Source organism: Chelonia mydas, chromosome 7, assembly GCF_015237465.2.
Source record: "Chelonia mydas isolate rCheMyd1 chromosome 7, rCheMyd1.pri.v2, whole genome shotgun sequence".
NCBI lineage: Eukaryota > Metazoa > Chordata > Testudines > Cheloniidae > Chelonia > Chelonia mydas.
In genome coordinates this window covers 37,188,863-37,206,088 of record NC_057853.1, presented here as the reverse complement: position 1 = coordinate 37,206,088, position 17,226 = coordinate 37,188,863, and the positions used below count along the sequence as shown (strand labels likewise).

General features: G+C 43.4%; 1 protein-coding gene across 2 annotated transcripts in view; it reads left to right on the top strand.

Annotated features, from left to right (window-relative positions):
- The window catches only part of SYN2 (synapsin II), a 402,447-nt gene that overhangs the window by 357,044 nt on the left and 28,177 nt on the right, over positions 1-17,226 (top strand). The window lies entirely within an intron of this gene.

Below are 17,226 nucleotides of genomic sequence, written 5' to 3'. Positions count from 1 at the left end.
TAAAATGTAACTTGGAAAAAACAGCTAAGCAGCAGCTACTGGAAACACCATTCAGTGTAGAATATGTTCAGCCAATTTAGGCTTTTTTAATTGGCATTTCATTGGTAGAGTGCTAAGTCACTTGCTGTTGTACTGGAAAGCTTTCAGCCTCGCTATATTTTTCTCCCATGGACACTGAGATTAAGCACAATTATTTTTCTAACTTAGTTGATATTGCTCCAAACTCAGGACATAGTATTGGACAAAATAAGGCATAAAAATCTTAATATCAAAATAGAATGTAAGGAATACTGAATGGTACTCCTGTACATGGGACATCAGTTCTTCTTTCCATAACCCCATCTGATTCAGAAAATCTCACTGGGTAAGTCATTAAATAGAGAGGGCCACAAGCATAGGTGCTGACTCTGTGGGTGCTCCAGCCCTCGAGCACCCACGGGAAAAAAATTAGTGGGTGCTTAGCACCCATGCCAGCCAGCTTCCCCTGTCCCCCCTCCCATCCACTGGCAGCCCCACCACTCAACTTCTCCCTCCCAGCACCTCCTGCCTGCTGCGGTTAGCTGTTCCAAGGCGTGCAGGAGGAGCAGGGGGAGGAAGAGGCGGGGGTGAGGGGTTAGAAGAAGGGGTGGAGTACGGGTTGAGCATCCCTGGGGCAAGGAGGAAGCTGGCACCTGTGGTCAGACGTTTAACATGGCCTGCAATTAACAGATCAAAAATGATCTAGCAGTAATTTGCAGCCCTAAATTAGGTAGTTAGGCATCTAAATGTATGCACCTGTGCTGTATAACTGCACCCACAATTTTCTGTCAGAATTGCATTTCAGCAGCAAAATTCCAATTGCTGTATTGTTTGAGACCTGGCCAAAAATCAGGAGCATATTTTACACTTTATCAACTACCATGGAATGATATTAGTTGATACCATATTTTAGCTCAGTAAAAGAAACCAGATCCAGCTGTAAAACTTGTTTGCCCAGTTGATCAAGACTTTCCCTTATTCAGAAATCTCTGACACCATATTGCACACTAGTCTGTGCTATATGAAATTTTGGATTTTCAGGAGGCCAAGATTAATCTTTTAAAGGTAAAGATGTCCCCTAGATGTACCTGAGAAACCACATCTGTCTGTGCGGATTCACGTTTCCCAGCCAAGTGTCAGCTAAATGTTCACTATAGGACTGGAAAATGGCCATTTCGAATTACAACTTTTCCAGCAGGCTTCTGGTGAAATAAGGTTCAGTTCCTTAAGCATCAGAGTTGTACCACAGTCAGTAAAGTATATTGAACAGTACATAGAGTAATTTAATTTTGGTTTTAAAAGTCCACTGAAGTTTGCCAGAGATTGTTCAAGAAACAGTTAGATCATCAGTTATCGTAAGCAGAAAAGTATTAGGATTGCATCTATTGGTGAGGGAATTAGTAATGAAATTGGGAGCTTTTTACCTCTATGTCTCTAGTTCTAATTCAGCGTAAGTCAAAAATAACTGAAAGCCATTACCAGCAGAAGGGTAATTGGCGGCCTTTGTAAAATAGGTTAGTGATCTTGGTTCAGGTCGTAGTGAGCAAGTTCCTATCCCATCGCAGATTATAGAGCCAGAAGGGCCGATAACATAGGCCATAGGACTTTTCTGAATTGATTCCTATTTGAACTAGAGCATAGAAACAAAAAGCATTTGATCTTGATTTAAAAGTTTCCAGTGATGGCGAATCCATCCTAAGTATATCGTGGTTAACTGTTCTATCACCTCAGTCCATGTGTCCTTTTATAGGTGTAGGTTATTAACATTATCACTCCAAATATTATACTTCCACTGGCTGACTTCCTTTTACATACTAGTTCATACTTTTGATATGTAACCACTTTGATGATAATAAACTAACTGATTAATAGAGCTGGACACATAACTCATTGTATGTAATTTGTTGATGAATTTCCCCTCTTGGTTCACCAATTCTCTGCAAACTGCTTACAGTTTTCTCAAATGCACTTATCGTTTGTATTTATATCTTGAATAATTTCTACACAGATTTTTGGTATATAGAACATGCATGAGTTTTTAAAATTTAAATTGCAGCTGTGGCCATTTTTTTTTGGTAGGATACAGAAATCAGATGCTCGGTTTCTGTTCCTGATTGTATAACCGTAACTCCTAGAATCAGGATTCCAATGCAGATAGTCAGGTCTGTGCACTCAAAATTCATTTAAATTCACTTTCTCTGGCTGTTCTTTAGCATTTACTGTTTCTGTGAGCATTTCTGCCAGTAGACTCACCAGAGAATGACTAAACTTTTTCCTAGCAGTAACTAACTCTTAGTAGTGAGGCATTCTCTCTCCTGAATCACTACTCCTACTGATCTCCCAGTCATGCTTAGATTTCCAGTCCTTCCTGAGGCTACTACTGTCATAGCCTCTAGAAACAGCCACACACATACAAACAACCTAAGATTCTGTCAATGCCTCCATTCTTTTCAAAATCAGGCCACCTCCACCCTATCACACAAGCAATTCCCCTTACCTCCTACTCAGCCTAAATTACTATCCTCAAACTATTAGTTTACCCTAAAATCAATGATTCTTCTTATACTTAAAATCTCACCTTCACAGTTAAAATAACTCCCACATTCATAATCAGTACCTCTCACAATCAAATAGTCCCCTTCCATACAAACCCAGTTCTGCTTACTACCCAAGAACATTTGCACTAATTTCTCTCACCAACAGGCAATTCAAAACAACTTCCTTTCTCCATAGTCAGTCAATTTTCAGATCTCACTCTGTCACTGCTCTCCAGTCCAATTAATTTCCCGTTATCCCCACTGAACCTCATTTCTCCTCTCCCCCCCTTCTCTTTTAGTCAATTCCACCCCTTCTCCCACAATACACAAATTCCATCATTCTTTTCTCCTTCCCTATTCCATAAACAATTACTCCTTCATGCGCCCTAGGCCACCTCTTGCAAAAAGCCCCTTCCAAAGCCTAGCTCCATCTCTGCTTTCTTTCCTCCCATATCCACCTCAGGATTCTCACCATCTCCTTCTCCCACGCCACCCTCACCCCACCCCCAAATGCAAGATCCACACTCCTGCCTCCCACCACTTCTTTATCTCCACCGCTCCTTTTTTCCATGGCCCAACTTGGCCTGGCTCGTCACATGATTCTCTTGTTGGCAGCTCTTGCTGCTCCTTCGCTGAAAGCAGATTCTTTAATGGAGGAACATCCTTCAGCAACAGCAGCCCCAAGCTGACTTCCCTTCAGCAGCTGTGGATCCCTTTGCAGCTCCTGATTCTCACCATGGCAGAGGCTCCAACTGCCTACTGCCCCCATTCCCACTTCATAAGGTGTTCTCAGAACAAGGAGAGCAAATACAACATTTCTGACTTGAGAGGGATAATGCTATGGAGGCCCTTGCTCATGCCTTCTCCACATATGGAACTCCAGCCCACAATGCACCTACAGAGGTGCTTCTGCAGAGTGGGAAGAAGAAGTAGCAAGAACATCATGGAAGTGACATTTATTCCCCTTTTCTAACCAGCTCCAGCCTCATACCCAAGATCTGAGTATTTAAGTCACCTCCACACGCACAGGCAGAGGGGATTGTCTGGTCTAGTGATTCTACATACCACTTTCATTATACAACACAAGAGCTCTACACCTCACATGGACTTAGTGGTTCTAAACATTTATGAATTCATTGGTGGTGCTGCTGTTTCTGTGACTATTGCTATGCATTTATTCTTCTTCATATCTTAAAAAGTAGGTCACAGAGCTGTTAACTGTTCTTCAGAAGATTGTTATCATGTGCTAAGAGAAATACATCTTATGGAATCAGTTACTATAGTACATATGAGCAAAAGTTAAAATTGACAAGAGTTTTACGACCATTATTCACGATGACTCCGCAGAACATGATTCTATTGACATCTGCAAAAGTAACACATTACACTTTATAAATTACAGATGTCTTTTTCTGTGAAACATTTTTTATGAAAACTCCAAGACTTTAAATAGTAGCTCTATGAGGTAGTGAAGAAATACTTGGATCTGTGTTTAAATATTATTTTAAAAACCACTACATATTGCAAGCAGACTAGTTATAAACAGGATGCTTTGTGTGTGTTTAAACTTTGTCAAGCCCTCTATTGTGGAAGAATTGTCTGAATTTTTCTGTTAGTCATTAAGTTTTTAAAGTTTTAGTAGAACATTATATAGAGCATCTTAATTCTTAAAGTACATTTGTACAGAACACCACTTGGCCCAGATAAGTCATATTAACTATTTTATTAGGAAGAAAAATATACTCTATGTTCTCTACAGATACCTTCTGTGGAGGATTACTTGCTTCTTAGCTCGAGTGTGCCAGAATTACTCTCACTTAAGGGTTTTTTAAAGCCTTGAAGGCAGCAGTAGTAACGCAGAGCAGAAGCCAGTCCCTCCACTAAGTGCCACATGCCACCCAATGCAGGATATAAATGCTGCTCTCTGTACATTCCCTTCCAGTCAGTTCCCTGCAGGAGACAGCGCTTCTTCAATTTTGTGCCTTCCAGATTCTAGGAAAGCTCGCTGAGTGTCATTTGCCATCTCTTACTTTCCAGTCAGGTCCCATACAAATATTAAATTATTGGGGCTTTTGGCTCATGTGTGGGGGCTTACGCATCTGTTTGCCTCATCTCTTCAGTGCTCACTCTGCTACACCGGCATCCCAGATCTTGGTGGCTGTGTCCTTTTTCTGATGCTTTGATCCCTGTTCTCTCTTTTTGCCAGTTTGTTCTCAGCACACTGGTGTCAAGTCTGTTGGGACCGTCAGTGCATTACATCTGTGCACTTCTCTTGACTCAGCACTTGTTTGGCTGATCATTCAGCGCTTCCTTTGACACACCAGATCTATTTATTTTCCACTATTACTTTAAGTAAGGCATCTAATGAGAAATACCTTTCAACAGCTTCAGTCCCACCTATGTGGCAGAACAATGTCCAAGACACATGGCCATGTTTGTTATGTTATCCGCTTTGAATTCAGCCTCAATGTGCAACAGTGCCAGCTATGCTTACAGATGTCACCTGAAACACGGAAGAAATGTGGAGAGTTTGTCCAAACCTTCTTTGAGGGCACAGCATGGAAGCTCCTGTAATTCTAGCCAGAGGCCAGCCAGGAGTGCTTCAAAGGGCAAACTCTTGAAGCTACAGATGGTCAAGGGTGCTGAATGCCAGGACTCTGAGCTATTACTGTCTGGGTGGATGCAGATCTACCTCTTCCCCATCAAGCCCAGCAGGGCATCTTCACTAATGAAGCATCCTGGACAGTTAACAGTGAAGCTGATGGCTCCATAGATTTTCAGTGCCTCAATTTGTTCAGGGCTTTGGCACTTTAAGTCGGTGATACTGATGTCCAGCTCACTGCCTGAAGCTAAACCACTGTACAAGATATTGGGGCATTAGGAAAATGTCTAGCAGTTCCACAGTGGTACCTTTGTTGAAGCCCCAACTCCTGACAGCTGTGTATACTGACCTCCCAATTTTGCATTGATGCTCTTGATGTGAAATATGGGATGGCAATTGCAGACCTCTACTAAATGGTCAATTGCTCTATGAGGCTGTCACAAAATCAACTGTACCAGCTTTGCAGCAATCCTCTCATCCTGTATTGGTGGAGTTAGGGTGTTTCAGAACAGTCAGCACTTTTTGTGTTGAGGTCATTGCTCACACCAGGCCCTCAACATCAGCACTCCCAGCATCTCCTGAGGAGAACAACAGTGTCTGCAGGGAGTATGATGATGTGTCTTTCAGGACTCTTTCTTACAGTCACATGTTCTCAGATTCAGCATCAGTAGTACCTCTTGACTCATGTGACTTTTGTAGGAGGTAGAATCCCTTTCTGAGGTACACAGAGTCTGGATGGAAGTGACCATGTAGTCATTTACACCCATCCAGTAGACTAACACCCACTCAGATGCAGATAGTGATAACTTTGCACCAGTAAAAAAAAATAGGGTTCAATATATTTAAATTGTTAGAAAAATGTTTGTACAATATTGTACATGATTAAACTTGTATTTCAAGCTATAAAACAAAGTGATGTTGACTAAGATTAAACCTTATTTTGAATTTAAAAAAACTTAAATGTTCAGTGGAGGCTTTGGTGCTCGGGTTCATTCATGAAAATGTTCATGATGATGTGAAGAGTTGAGTTAGGATTTGATAGTGGTTCAGAAAGAGCCACTACGCTCCATTGTGTAAAAAAAAATTTTTTTTTACAAAATGTCACTAGACAAGAATGTAAATGAGAGACACAAGGTGGGTGAGGTAATAGCTTTTATTGGACCAACTTCTGTTGGTGAAAGAGACGAGCTTTTGAGCTACACCAAGCTAGAGATTGTGGTGGATGTGATGTTTGTTAAGGATTTCACAGTATTTTTTTTCCTGAAGCAATCAACGTAATCACCAAGTGTATGGTTTTCTCGTTGGGTTGCGGGGGTGGGGGGCGGCGTAGGATGTTCAGTCAGATGATTCTTTTTTCTTATGACTATCTGTGGGGACTTGGTAGTTGTGGGTGGTGTCATCTTTGTTGTGAAAGAATTCTTTGAGGCAGAGTCAGCAAAAGAATTCTTCTAGTATGTTAGTATGGTATCTGGTTCTGTGGTGGGGAAATTCAGACCCTTGGAGAGTACAGCTAATTCAGCTCCCATTAGGGGTAATCTTGATAAGTTGATGATGTGGTGGAGATGTGTAGTGTCTACAACACACTTTTCAAGATCCAGGGGGCCTGCACAAGCCTATCACAACATGTGGTGTACTTCATCCAGTTATCAAATGCCCCAACAACCATTATGTTGATGAAACCAGATAGGCAATCACTACACTCTCAAATGTACTCACGCAGAAAAGCGATAAAAGACAAAAACACCCTCTTAACCTGGGAGTGCACACTTTTCACAAAATGATCGCTCCATATATGACCTGTCAATCTTCATCCTCAAAGGAAACCTGCACAACACCTTCAGAAGACTAGCCTGGTGCCTGAAAGCCTAAATTCATAACTTTGCTAGATACTAAAAATCACAGACTAAGGGCTCGTCTTCACTTAAAACACTGCAGCGGTGCACACTACCTACACCAGCGGCAGAGCTTCTCGCATCTGTACAGGTAACCCACCTCCCTGAGGGTATGTCTACATTACAAAATTAGGTCAATTTTATAGAAGTTGATTTTTAGAAATCGATTTTATTCATTCGATTGCGTATGTCCGCACTAAGCGCATTAAGTTGGCGGCGTGCACATTAAGTCGGCGGAGTGCGTCCTCACTACTGTGGTTAGCATCGACTTACCACCTCTCAGGCCTGGTCTACACTAGGGGGTTAGGTCAAATTTAGCCACGTTAGGTCGATTTTAAAATGACTGCATCCACACAACCAACCCCGTTCCGTTGACTTAAAGGGCTCTTAAAATCAACTTCTGTCCTCCTCCCCGGTGAGGGGAGTTGTGCTAAAATCGACCTTGCTGGGTTGAATTTGGGGTAGTGTGGATGCAAATTGACGGTATTGTCCTCCAGGAGCTATCCCAGAGTGCTCCCTTGTGACCGCTCTCGACAGCACTTTGAACTCCGATGCACTAACCAGGTACCCAGGAAAAGCCCCGGGAACTTTTGAATTTCATTCCTGTTTGGTCAGCGTGGCAGACTCAACAGCACAGGTGACTATGCAGTCCCCCCAGAATCGCAAACAAGCTTCAGCATGGACCGAAAGGGAGACACTGGATCTGATTGCTGTATGGGGAGAAGCATCTGTGCAGGCAGGATTCCAGTCAAAAAGAAGAAATGCAAATATATTTGCCAAAATCTCACAGGGCATGGTGGAGAGAGGCTACAACAGGGACACACAGCAGTGCCGCGTGAAAGTTAAGGAGCTGAGACAAGCCTACCAAAAGACAAAGGAGGCAAATGGTCGCTCCGGGTCAGAGCCCCATACATGCCACATCTATGATTAGCTGCATGTCATACTAGGAGGGGACCCTACCACTACCCCACCACTGTCCGTGGACACCTGCAAGGGGGGAGTCTCACGCAACAGGGAGGAGGATTTTGTGGATGAGGAAGAGGAGGAGAATGCGCAGCAGGCAAGCGGTCTGGGCCGGCTCCAGGCACCAGCGAAGGAAGCAGGTGCCTGGGGCAGCCAATAGAAAGGGGCGGCATTCCATCCATCATCGGGGCGGCACGTCTGGGTCTTCAGCAGCAATTCGGTGAGCCCTGCAGTCCCTCTCTTCCTCTTCAGTGGCACTTCAGCGGCAACTTAACCAGGCTCGGTTTTCTTTTTTTTTTCCCCCTTCGCCTCTTGGGGCAGCAAAAAAGCTGGAGCTGGCCCTGCAAGCGGTGAATCCATTCTCCCCTGCAGCCAGGACCTTTTCATCACCCTGGAGCCAATACCCTCCGAAGGTGGGATCCCCAACACTGAAGCTAGAGAAGGCACCTCTGGTGAGTGCACATTTGTAACTACAGTACAGGGTTTAAAAGAAATAGTGTTTAATGTTTGATTTTCCCTGAAGAATTGGGATGCATTCACGGCCATTACAGCTACTGGAAAAGTCTGTTCACATGTCTGGGGATGGAGCGGGAATCCTCCAGGGACATCTCCATGAACCTCTCCTGGAGATACTCTGAAAGTAATCTGGAATCATTGCAGCACAAAGCATGGCAGTGAATGGTCCTGGGTTTTGGTCGCAGTCAAGCAACATTCAGTCTATATCTTTCTGTGTTAGCCTCAGGAGAGTGATATCATTCATGGTCACCTGGTTGAAATAGGGGAATTTTTGTAAGGGAACAGTGAAAGGACCCCGTTCATGCCGGGCTGTTTGCGCTTGGCTAAAAGGGATCATCCTGGAGAATAGCCACGCGGTGGGGTGGGGGGAGGTGTGTGCTGCACATCCACCCGAAAACCGCAGCCCCTCCTTTTAAATGTGAAACCCAACCCATTGTTTGCTATGGGAAAGGAGGGCGCTGCAGTTTGAAAACATTCCCACATATTATGCGTAAGAAGCCAACCCTGCGTACCCTTTGCCTTACCATGGCTGCATGGAAACCAAATTCTGTTGCCCAGCCATGTGTGATGTGTCACCATACTGACAGGCGCTCAAGGCAAAATGTGACCTTGTACCTAAAGCACATGTGCTGTCTGCTATGAATTGCTTGAATCACTGCAAAAGAGTCTCCCTTTTGTTCTCAGAAATGTTTCATCTTAAATTGTACTCTCCCTTTTTATCTCCCCCCAGGTGCAAATGTTTCTAGGCTCCCCCTATCATCTCTGTCCCTGAGGTTATCGCAGATTAGAAGGCCAAAAAAAACGCACTTGCCATGACATGTTTTCCAAGTTCATGCAGTCCTCCCGCACTGATAGGGCACAGCTGAATGCATGGAGGCATTCAATGTTAGAGGCTAGGAAAGTATTAAGTGAGTGTGAAGCGCAGAGGCAGGAGGCAATGCTAAGGCTAATGGGGGAGCAAACGAACATGATGAAGTGTCTGGTGCAGCTGCAGGAAAGCCAACAAGAGCACAGACCCCCCGCTGCATCCATTGTACAACCACCTGACCTCTTCCCCAAGTTCCATAGCCTCCTCACCCAGACGCCCAAGAACGCAGTGGGGGAGGCTCCAGGTACCCAGCCACTGCACTCCAGAGGATGGCCCAAGCAACAGAAGGCTGTCATTCAAACAGTTTTATTTGTAGTGTGGCTACAATAAACAATGTGGCCTTGTCCTTCCCTCCACCCCCACCCCACCCAGGCTATCTTGTCAGTTATCTCCCTTTTTTTTAATTAATAAAGAATGAATGCATGGTTTCAAAACAATAGTTACTTTATTTCAAAGTGGGGAGGGTGTTTGGCTTACAGGGAATTAAAATCAACAAAGGGGGTGGGTTTGCAGGAAGGAGAAACACAACTGTCACACCGAAGCCTGGCCAGTCATGAAACTGGTTTTCAAAGCCTCTCTGATGCGCAGCACGCCTTGCTGCACTCTTCTAATTGCCCTGGTGTCTGGCTGCTCAAAATCGGACGCCAGGCGATTTGCCTCAACCTCCCACCCCGCCATAAACATCTCCCCCTTACTCTCACAGATATTATGGAGCACACAGCAAGCAGCAATAACAATGGAAATGTTGGTTGCGCTGGGGTCTAACCTAGTCAGTAAACAGCGCCATCGAGCTTTTAAATGTCCAAAGGCACATTCTACCACTATTCTTCACTTGCTCAGCCTATAGTTGAACTGCTCCTTACTACTGTCCAGGCTGCCTGTATATGGCTTCATGAGCCAAGGGAGCAAGGGATAGGCAGGGTCACCAAGGATAACTATTGGCATTTCAACATCCCCAATGGTAATTTTCTGGTCTGGGAAGTAAGTCCCTTCTCGCAGCTGCTTGAACAGCCTGGAGTTCCTAAGGATGCGAGCGTCATGCACCTTTCCCGGCCATCCCACGTTGGTGTCGGTGAAACGTCCCTTGTGATCCACCAGTGCCTGCAGCACCATTGAGAAGTACCCCTTGCGGTTTACGTACTGGTTGGCAAGGTGGTCCAGTGCCAAGACAGGGATATGCTTTCCGTCTATCGCCCCACCGCAGTTAGGGAAACCCATTGCAGCAAAGCCATCCACTATGACTTGCACGTTTCCCAGAGTCACTACCCTTGATAACAGAACATCAGTGATTGCATCACAGAACCCCCCACAGTAGATTTGCCCACTCCAAATTTATTCCCGACTGACTGGTAGCAGTCAGGCTTAGCAAGCTTCCATAGGGCTATCGCCACTCGCTTCTCAACTGTCAGGGCAGCTCTCATCTTGGTATTCCTGTGCTTCAGGGCGGGGGAAAGCAACTCACAGAATTCCAGGAAAGTGGCCTTTTGCATGTGAAAGTTTCGCAGCCACTGTGAATCATCCCAGATATGCAGTCCCACCAGTCTGTGCCTGTTTTCCGGGCCCAGAATCGGCATTCCACTGTATCAACCAGCCCCACTGCCACCATGATGTCCCAGTTGCCACAGCCTGTGCTTTCAGAAACGTCTGTGTCCATGTCCTCATCAAAATCGTCCTCGTGCTGGCGTCTCTTAGCCCAGTTCTGCATATACTCCAGGATAATGCGCGAGGTGTTTACAATGCTCACAACAGTGGCGGTGAGCTGAGCGGGCTCCAGGCTTGTCGTGGTATGGCATCTGCAGGACAGCAGAGTTGCAGCGGAAAGGGTGGATGACAACGGATGCCACGAGAATAGATATTTATACAGAACGATGAGAGGACCTGCGAGGTGGATTCATGGCACCAGGAGAGCAGAGTTGCAGTGGAAGCTGTGGATGACGACAACATGGAGAAATTTGCTATTGAGACTGAGCTCATTTACAAGAGCAGGAGAGCAGAGTTGCCACGGAAGCGGTGGATGACGACGGTTAGCAGTTGTACTGCACCATCTGCTGACAGCAGCACCCAGGACAGCAGCGGTGAAGGTGAGCTGAGCTGAGCGGGCTCCATGTTTGCCGTAGTATGGCGTCTGCACAGAAAAAAGGCACGAAACGATTGTCTGCCATTGCTTTCGTGGAGGGAGGGGTGACTGATGACATGTATCCAAAACCACACGCGACAATGTTTTTTCCCTGTCAGGCATTGGGAGCTTAACCCAGAATTCCAATAGGCGGCGGAGAGTGCGGGAACTGTGGGATAGCTACCAACATTGCACCGCTCCGTAAGTTGATGCTAGCCACTGTAGTGAGGATGCACTCCGCCGACTTAATGCGCTTAGTGTGGACATACGCAATCGACTTCTATAAAATAGACCTAATTTCCTAGTGTAGACATACCCTATGTCAACGGGAGAATTCTTCATCAGCGTAGCGCTGTCTACACCAGGGCTTACCTTGGTTTAATTGCATCATTCCAGGGTGTGGCTTTTTCACAGCCTTGAACAATGTAGTTATACTGACCTAATTTCCTTGTGTAGACCAGGCCTCAACAGAGACACTGGTTTCATTTCTCTTTACAACAATCTGCAATCTGGTATCCCTCCTTTCTCCTGTGACTTCAGAGGTGTTAATTGCCCACTTCATCTTGAATGGTCTCTTGCAACATGGTGTGAACTTATGCTTAACATTCTGTTCAATCTTGTATTTAGCTGTGACACTCTCATTACCTTTCCCAGACTTGAAGAAGAGCTCTGTGTGGTTCAAAAGCCTGTCTTTTTCAGAAGGTGGTCCAATAAAAGATATTATCTCACCCATCATGTGTCTCTCATGTTCTGGGACCAACATGGCTACAAAAAAACTGCAGACAGGGGTTTATATGACAGGGTAATAGCTCCTGAGCTTCAAAGTCTCTTAGGTTAAAAAAATAAGCACTTTTAGAACTGCCCAGGCTCTCCAACATTGTGGTGAACAATATTTTGTTTTTCTTTTTACTGACAAAAAGTATAGGAATACTTTAAGGGATTTTTTTCCTTGGGTAATTCAACCATCTGGCTGAAAACCACAAAAGCCAAATAAATTTTAAGACAGGTTGGCAGAACTGAGTGAATTAAAGATAGTTTCCAAGTTATTGCCTACATTTTTTTGGTTGTTGCAGGATTTCCACACCAGATTTTTGCCTCCCCTCCTGCGAGTGCTTCCCTCTAAAGCTCATTCTGTTTAACTTTTGGGATGCCTGCTGAATTTCTGTCCCAACTTTGAAAGTTGGTTTTTTGTTTTTTTTTTAAAGTAGAAGTTCTAGGGGGCCCCTATCTAAGACCATTGAAGCCAGTGGAAAGAACCCCATTGTCTTCAAAAGACCTTGGATCAGGCCATAGATAGGAATTGATTTAACCACTGTCATTTCAATGTCATCTTAACAGCAGCATAACCATCATAACCCAAAACTAAAATCCCTCTATAAAGTTACAAATCTATTTTAGGCAGAAGGTTGCTAATAACCTGTCATTTTCCTAATATTAGGATGTGTGTAAGAATCTTTCATTTTAAAAAAGGAAAACACCTTTTTAACCACTTTGAAAAAGAAAGATATTTTTCTGTGTTTTTACAAGGAAGAGCTATATAAGCTAAATACAAGATTAAGAGACAGTGTTGTCTAGTGATATACTCTTTGTCAGAAGGACTTTAATTGAATTATATCTTCCATCTGAACACCTCAAAGTAATTTAGAAATATTAATTGGAATTACTCCCCCAACACCCCAATGAGGTAAGTGTTATTTCCATTTTACATATGGGTAATCTGAGGCACAGCTCAGTTAACTGATTTACTCAACAGGACCAAGGTCTCCAGCCTCCCATTTCTCCCCCTTAAGCACAAGACCCATACTTTTCCCTTGTGTACTGATAAGCAAAATAGAAATGTCTATATAGAAAGTGTCCTGTAAATCCCCATGCATACCAGCTGTGTAAAAGTTAACTAATTAACAACCAGGAACCTCTCTGGGTTCCAATCTTGACTCTGCCAGTCTCCAGCTTTGTGGCTTTAAGCATATTGCTACTCCTTTCTGGGCCAAATTCATTCCTGCTACAACTCTTTTGATGTTGATGGACTTACACCAAGGGTGGATTTGTCCATTTTTCTCTTTTTCTCCCTATCCATGAAATGGGGAGAATACTTTCCTGGCTGGTTGGGGAATGCTGAGGATTAATATAGTTGATATCTAAAGCAGTTTTTAAAATGATTATAATTAATTGTTGATAAAAGCATTAGGAAACTTAAGTACATAACTCAAAAAGAGGGGCCATCATTTTCAAGTGACTACTGATTTGGGGTGCCCAACTTGAGGGGCACATTAAAGGGGACTGATTGCTAGAAAGTGCTGCACAAACATGTGGACAAGGGGGATCCAGTGGACATACGGTACTTAGATTTCCAGGAAGCCTTTGACAAGGTCCCTCACCAAAGGCTCTTACATAAATTAAGTTGTCATGGGATAAGGGGGAAGATCCTTTCATGGATTGAGAACTGGTTAAAAGACAGGGAACAAAGGGTAAGAATAAATGGTAAATTTTCAGAATGGAGAGGGGTAACTAGTGGTGTTCCCCAAGGGTCAATCCTAGGGTCAATCCTATTCAACTTATTCATAAATGATCTGGAGAACAGGGTAAACAGTGAGGTGGCAAAGTTTGCAGATGATACTAAACTGCTCAAGATAGTTAAGACCAAAGCAGACTGTGAAGAACTTAAAAAAAATCTCACAAAACTAAGTGATGGGGCAACAAAATGGCAAATGAAATTTAATGTGGATAAATGTAAAGTAATGCACATTGGAAAAAATAACCCCAACTATACATACAATATGATGGGGGATAATTTAGCTACAATTAATCAGGAGAAAGATCGTGGAGTCATCGTGGATAGTTCTCTGAAGACGTCCACGCAGCATGCAGCGGCAGTCAAAAAAGCTAATGGGATGTTAGGAATCATTTAAAAAGGGATAGAGAATAAGACAGAGAATACCTTATTGTCCTTATATAAATCTATGGTACGCCCACATCTTGAATACTGCATACAGATGTGGTCTTCTCATCTCAAAAAAGATATACTGGCATTAGAAAAGGTTCAGAGAAGGGCAACTAAAATGATTAGGCGTTTGGAACGGGTCCCATATGAGGAGAGATTAAAGAAGTTAGGACTTTTCAGCTTGGAATAGAGGAGACTAAGGGGGGATATGATAGAGGTATATAAAATCATGAGTGGTGTGGAGAAAGTGGATAAGGAAAAGTTATTTACTTGTTCCCATAATATAAGAACCAGGGGACACCAAATGAAATTAATGGGCAGCAGGTTTAAAACAAATAAAAGGAAGTTCTTCTTCACTCAGCGCACAGTCAACCTGTGGAACTCCTTGCCTGAGGACGTTGTGAAGGCGAGGACTATAACAGGGTTTAAAAGAGAACTGGGTAAATTCATGGAGGTTAAGTCCATTAATGGCTATTAGCCAGGATGGGTAAGGAATGGTGTCCATAGCCTCTGTTTGTCAGAGGGTGGAGATGGATGGCAGGAGAGAGATCACTTGATCATTACCTGTTAGGTTCACTCCCTCTGGGGCACCTGGCATTGGCCACTGTCGGTAGACAGGATACTGGGCTGGATGGACCTTTGGTCTGACCCAGTATGGCCATTCTTATGTTCTTACATCCACCCACTGAAAATCAGGCTCCTTTTAAAGGTGCCTCACATTGGGCATCCAGGAATTCAGTCAGTAGTCATTTCTGACCAAGATTTTCAAATGTTTTGTGCATGCCTAGTAACCTTTCCCCCTCCCACCTCAAAGAAGATGATGCTAAGCCAGAGGAAATAACTTTAAATGTGCATTTAGGTGCTACTCCAGTGCAACTATAAATAATGATAGTGTTCAAGTGATAGCCTGCTGAGAGTGAAGGTTGATGCCTGTGGTTATTAATGTGATACTGAATGGAAGCCCAGATTTTAACAAACATTCCAGTGTATATTAAGGGCCCTTATTCTCCACTCTATTACACCCAGTTTTATACAGGAGGAGAGAGTCGGGTGCTAAGTTTAAAAACAGTGTATACACTAGTATCGTGAGGCTAGTCTCTGCTCTCACAGAATTGAAACTCCAACTTTAGTGGAGTTACTCCTGATCTACTCCAGGGTAAGTGAGAGCAGAATCAAGCACTTGATTTGGTTTACTGTCTGTTACTTTCTCTGGCAAAAATCATAACATGCAGTTCTTGCATGTAGCTTTCCCTCAAAGACGCTGTGTGCTAGGAAAGAACCTCAAGAATAAACTGAGTTAAAACAAATATAGTATTCTGTTTTCCTCATTTCTCCAGTTATAATTTATCCACTTATGCATCACAGGAATGTGACAAGGAAGTTTGAAAAGTATACAGTATGTACCTCTTCAAAAGTATTAATGTGAAAAATATATAAAACTTATAGGAGCCCCTGGAGTGCAAATATCATCTATTTCTGCAATACCATTGATGTGTACCCAAGAGTGGAACACCGTTCATGCTTTTCTTAGAAAACATCTGCTTGAAATGTAAATTGTATTTTTTTGTTTAATTTGGGGTTGTTTTAGCAAGCCTCTGAGCTCTGAGGAAGATTTTTAATGGTTGCAGCCTCCTTGAGACTTTGTAGCCCTGAAGACCCCAAATCAATAATTTGTAGCATCTGAATTATAAATAAACAATGCTACTCTCTACCTAATTTTGGGGGTGGAGCGGGTAGGGGGAGAGAATAAAAGTATTTGTACATAGTGACAGTCTCTTGTTTCATATTAATGTGATTAGATTTAATATTTTGAACAGTCTCATTTTTTTAAATCAATTTTTTCTAATCAATTTGAAAATTTGCAAGCCTCCAAACGTTGTTTAAAAGGTAATCTGTTATTAGCATCTGTATTGTATGAAATAGCAGCTGGATAGCATAGTAAAACCTTACAAAACATTGTTAAACTGAACATAGTAAGTTCATTTAGGTCCCAATCTTTCCTTGAGCATCCACCATCAGTGTCTGAGCTTGGCACTAGGAGGGGTATGGGGGAGGAATCTTGCAGAGCTGCTTCACTTATGCTAATACAGGCTGCTGGGTTGAGAGTGTCTCTGCAGACACTCTAGTCCACTCCTTCCAAAAATGGCAAAGGACCAGAAGCTCATACAGTGTAGATCCTCTGGCTTTCCCACTTTCTCATCTGGTCCATGTGCCACCCTTAATCACCCAGTGTGCTGCCACAGGTCAAGTACTCGCAGGAGTTGGGCTCCACACCATATAGGATTCATAATCTCGACCTCCTCCTTTGTGCAGTTGAATTGCAATGATTCCGCAGTGGGGAAGCCTTTCACACATGCAAAGTGGAGGGCAGGATTCACCCCTTAGGAAGAATACATCAGGTACCTATAGGATAAAAAGTGCATTTGTGGGAATACTTTAGTCTGCAAACCCCTACAAGATCTGCACAACATACACAGCACTTTTCAGAAACCACCCTATCAATAATAATGGCATCATATTGCCTTGTTTCAGATTTTATATTAACCAATAAGGACTATGGGATCAAAGTCTAACAGAAAAGCCAGAAAATTCAAGTTTCAACTCAGCATTTCCCTAGACATATTCCATTAAGGGGATAGGATGTGAGCCACACAAACCATGCAGGGGAAAGAGCCCTTTAAAACATTTAATAACCCAGAATACACAGGGAAATATCTCAGGTTTCAAGCCCTCCTCAGGGAAGCCTTGTGCCTCTTTATAATCCTTAGTATAT